Here is a 5,463-nt window from a genome sequence, read left to right on the forward strand (position 1 = left end):
GCATGGGTCAGCAGCTTGCCTCCTTAGGATTGAAATGCTCTTAAATATGTCCCTACCACTTTATTTTACTTTTTTTTTTCTCCAGCTTTACTTAGGTACAATTGAGAAATAAAATTATATATATCTAAAGTGTACAACATGATAATTTAATATACATATGCATTATGAAATGTTACCACTGCCCCTACTACATTAAATCTAGGCCTCCAGATCTGACTCAGACTCAGGAAGAAGAAAAACTCAATACTGTATATCCCAACCACCCCACACAGGAGCCCCTCTGAATCCAATGAAGGCAATCTTTTACATTAGTATGCATACAAACATAGAAGTTAGCTTTTCATTTTCTCAACATCCCCTTTCCAAAAGAGCCATCATAATCTAAAGGTCTACCAAAGTGTTGGTTCCAAAACCAGAGAGCAGTTTCTAATGGTGAATTCAAACATCCACCTCCATCAGGAGAAAGAAACTACTGGCAACATGCAGCAATGTGTTACCTTTGCTTTTAAAGAATCCTTTCTTTACCTTTGAAATTCAAAAACGTCATCAGAAAAGTCATGTGTTAGAGTCAGCTTTCATTTACTTTGATAGGTTTATACACTGTCAAAAAGTAATTTCTCAAAATTTCTAGTAAATAATTCTTTTTCATCCTGGGTTTCTGTCATTGAAATTGGTTTTTCATAATTTTAATGATATGAGGGTCCTTCACTGGGAACTTTCAGGAGTGTGAAATTTAGACACATTTGCTCAAATACCCATCTTATTCAAAGGCTGAAGACTATTTAGAAGTAATAAAAATGAGACCCTAATATTTAAAAAAATTATTAGACACAGCTAAAGCTTTATTGAGAGGTAAATTCATACCTCTATATACTTTCAGGGTTAAAGAATAAATAAGTAAATATTCTACTCAATAAGTTAAGAAAAACAAAAATAAAGTATAAAATAAACAAATAAAAACATACAGCTAGAAATAGATGAAGTGTAAAACAGAATTATAGATTGGGAAGGAGATCAAGATGGCAGAGTAGGAGGACACAGGGCTCACCTCCCTCACAAACACATCAAAGCTACAACTACATATAGAGTGACTCTTGCTGAAATTGACCTGGGGACTAGCAAGATGGCTTTTGTACAACCAAGGCTATAAAGAGAGATCCAAGTGAGTCTGGTAGGAAGGGAGAAGAAGCAATCTGGTTGAGACCCACAACCCTAGCATGGGACCCAGAAGATGAGGATGATATAATAAGCCCGGGGATCCTCTTTGGGGAGTGAAAGATTCAAGCCTCATATTAGGCACCCCAGCCCTGGGTTTGACATTGAGAAGATGAGCTCCCTTAGCTGGTTTGAAAACCAGTGGAGATTACTGGAAGGCTGTAAGAAATTGAGACTTTGCTCTTGAAGAGTGTACACACAGACTTGCTTACTCCCAGTCACAGTGCGGAGGCAGCAGATGAAAACTTCCTGGGGCTCTAGCTTCCTTGCCAGGACTGCCCCAGCACACTGCCCAGCCTTCACTAGGCTCCTGCTCCAGCACCTCTTGCTCCAGTGCTGCTCCTCACAAAGGCAGAGGCTGCTATTGTCAATGAGAGTGCTCATACTTGGAGGGATTGAAGCTGGCTTGGACCCTGGCCCTGCTTCTGATGAGGGCAGAGGCAGCCAATGTCAGCATGTATGTCACTGCACATACTCAGGAGGGAGCAAAAGTAGCTCCACGGAGGATACTGCCATTGCTGGAGCCTACATCCCTGCACAGACTTGGGGGGTGGGTAGCAAAGTCAGGTTAGTGGTGTGGCACCAACCCCTCCAGCTGCAATCCAGCCTCTAACCAAGGCACACACACCATGCACATGGGGAGGGGGAGGGTAGAAAGTGAAACCAGCACAGAAGTGCAGCCCCAAGCCCTCAGGCTCTGGCCATGCCCTAAGCCAAGGCAGAGATAACCATTACATCCTGGAGAAGCCCATTTCTCTCAGGCTCCTGCTCCAGCCCCACAGGCCCTGCCTCCACCCCTGGTAGAGTAGCTTGTACCCTACCCCCCATCAAGGTAGTGGCTACCAGCACACTCTGCGGGGAAGATGCAGGCTGGGCTCACTTCAGATCCAGCTCTCCAGTCAAAGCCACTGGGCACACATACTCTGCCAACACCCAAGAAAACCCCTTCAAGACCAGGATAGGTAACTGTTTCACCTAATTTCACAGAGCTAAAGAGAGTTAAACAAAATGAGGAGACAGAGGAACATGTTTCAAATGAAAGAACAAGACAAATCCCCTGAAAAAGCCTTAATGAAACAGAGGTAAATAATTTGTCTGATTAAAAATTCAAAGCAATAATAATAAGAATGCTAACATAATGGGGGAAAAGAATAGATGAACCCAGCAAGAATTTTAACAAAGAACTAGAAGATATAAAGAAGAACCAGTCATCTGAAGAATACAATAACTGATATGGAAAATACACTAGAGGGAATTAACAGACTAGGTGATACAGAAGAATACATACACAATCTGGAAGATAGAATAATGAAAATCACTGAATCAGAACAACAAAAAGAAAAACAATGGGCCTTTGGGACAATATCAAGTGTACTAAAATTTGCATTATAGGGGTCACAGGAGAAGAGAAGGAAGAAGGGGTAAAAAATATATTTGATTAAATTATGGCTGAAAACTTTCCAAACCTGAAGAAGGAAGCAGATATCCAGGTAAAGGAGGCACAGAGATTTCCAACAAGATGAACCCAAAGAGATCCACACCTAAACATACTATAATTAAAATGGCAAAATTAAAGAGACAATTTTGAAGGAAGCCAGAGGAAAACAAAGAGTCATATACATGGGAACCCTCATAAGGCTATCAGCTGATATTTCAAATGTAACTTTGCAGGCTAGAAGGGAGTGGCATAATATATTTAAATGCTGAAAGAAAAAAAACCCCTACAACTTAGGATATTCTACCCAGCAAGGTAATCATTTGGAATTGAAGGAGAGATAAAGGACTTCTCAGACAAGCAAAAACTAAGAGTTCGTCGACACTAAACCAACCTTAGAAGAAGTGATAAAGGGTCTTCTTTAAGTGAAAAAGAAAAAGCTGCAACAAGAAATAAATTACAGGAAGGGAAAATCCCATTGGTAAAGACAAATGTATAGTAAAGACTGTGGAACAACCACTTAAATAAGCTAGTATGAAGGTTAAAAGATAAAAAATGTAAAATCAGCTATAACTGCAATAAAGAGTTAAGGGATAGACATGAAGATATAAAATGTGACATCAAAAACACAAATCGTAGGGTAGGGAAGAAAAATGTAGAGCTTTTGGAATGTGTTTGAACTTAAATGACTATGAGTTTAAAGCAAGTAGACACAGTTACAGGTCAATATATATGAACTCCATGGTAACCACAAATCAAAACCCTAAAATAGATACATAAAAACTAGAAAGGAACACAAACACAACAGTAATGAAAACCATCAAACCACAAGGGAAGAGATTAAAAGAAGAAGAACAGAAAAGAACTACAAAAACAACCAGAAAACAAGTAAGAAATTGGCAATAAGTGTACGGACCTATCAATAATTACCTTAAATGTCAATGGACTAAATGCTTCAATCAAAAGACATAGGGTGGCTCACTGGATAAAACAACAACAACAAGAAGATCCATCTATATGCTGCTTACAAGAGATTCACCTCAGAGGTAAAGACATACACAGACTAAAGTAAGGAAATGGGAAAGAGATATTCTATTCAAATGGATGAAAAGAAAGCTGGTGTAGGAATACTCACATTAGACAAAGTAGATTTTAAAACAAAGTCTAATATATACACTACCAAATGTAAAATAGATAGCTACGGGGAAGCAGCCACATAGCACAGAGAGATCAGCTTGGTGCTTTGTGACCACCTAGAGGGGTAGGATAGGGAGGATAGGAGGGAGACACAAGAGGGAGGAGATATAGGGATATATGTCTATGTATAGCTGATTCACTTTGTTATAAAGCAGAAACTAACACACCATTGTAAAGCAATTATACTCCAATAAAGATGTTACCAAAAAAACCCCAAAAAACAAAGTCTATAACTAAAGACAAAGAAGGGCATTATATAATGATAAAGGGATCAGTACAAGAAGAGGATATAATATTCATTAACATATATGCACCAAATATAGGAGTACCTAAATACATAAAGCAAATATTAACAGATATAAGGGAGAAATGGACAATAATACAACCTTAGTGGGGGTTTTAACACCCCACTTACATCAATGGACACAAATTATCCAGACAGAAAAATCAGTAAGGAAACAATGGCCTTAAATGACACATTAGACCAGTGGCACTTAATAGATATCTACAGGACATTCCATCCCCAAACAGCAGAACACATTCTTTTCAACTGCACATGAAATGTTCCCCAGGATATATCACATGCTAGGCCACAAAACAAATCTCAACTAATTTAAGAGGATAAAAATTATATCAAGCATCTTTTCTGACTGTAATGTATGAAACTAGAAATCAATTACAGGAAGAAAATTGGGAAAAACACAAACTCATGAAGACTCAATAGCATGCTACTAAAAAATCAATGGGTCAATGAAGAAATCAAAGAGGAAATCAGAAAATACGCTGAGACAAATGAAAATAAAAACACACGTTCCAAATTCTATGGGTCAGAACAAAAGACGTGCTAAAAGTGAAGTTTATAGTGATAAAGGCCTACCTCAAGAAACAAACAAACAAAAATCTCAAACTACCTAACTTACCATCTAAAGGAATTATAAAAATAAGAACAAACAAAACCCAAAGTCAGCAGAAGGAAGGAAATAATGAAGGTCAGAGAGGAAATAAATAAAATAGAGATAAAAAGCCAATAGAAAATATCAATGAAACCAAGAGCTGGTTTTTTGAAAAGACAAAATTCATAAGCCTTTAGCCAGGCTTATTAAGAAAAAAGAGACAGAGGACTTGAATAAACAAAATAAGAAATGAAAGAGAAGAATAACAACCCATACCACAGGATTATTAAAAATCATAAAAGAGTACTATGAACAGTTATACGTCAACAAATTGGACAACCCAGAAGAAATGGACAACTTTCTAGAAACATATAACCTTCCAAAACTGAATCAGGAAGAAACAGACAATCAAAGAGACTGACCTCTAGTAGTGAAATTGAATTTATAATTTAAAAACTCCTAACAAACAGAAGTCCAGGACTGGGCAGCTTCACAGAAGAATTCTAACAAGCATATAAAGAAGAGCTAATACCTACCCTTCTCAAACTATTCTAAAAAGTTGAAGAGGAGTGAAGACTCCCAAATTCATTCTATAAGGCCACTATTCTCCTGATACCTAAACCAGACAAAGATACTAAAGAAGAAAAAAGAAAAGAAAAGAAAATTGCAGACCAATATCTCTAAAGAATATAGATGCAAAAATCCTCAACAAAATATTAGCAA

This window comes from Balaenoptera musculus, chromosome 4 (assembly GCF_009873245.2).
Source record: "Balaenoptera musculus isolate JJ_BM4_2016_0621 chromosome 4, mBalMus1.pri.v3, whole genome shotgun sequence".
Lineage (NCBI taxonomy): Eukaryota > Metazoa > Chordata > Mammalia > Artiodactyla > Balaenopteridae > Balaenoptera > Balaenoptera musculus.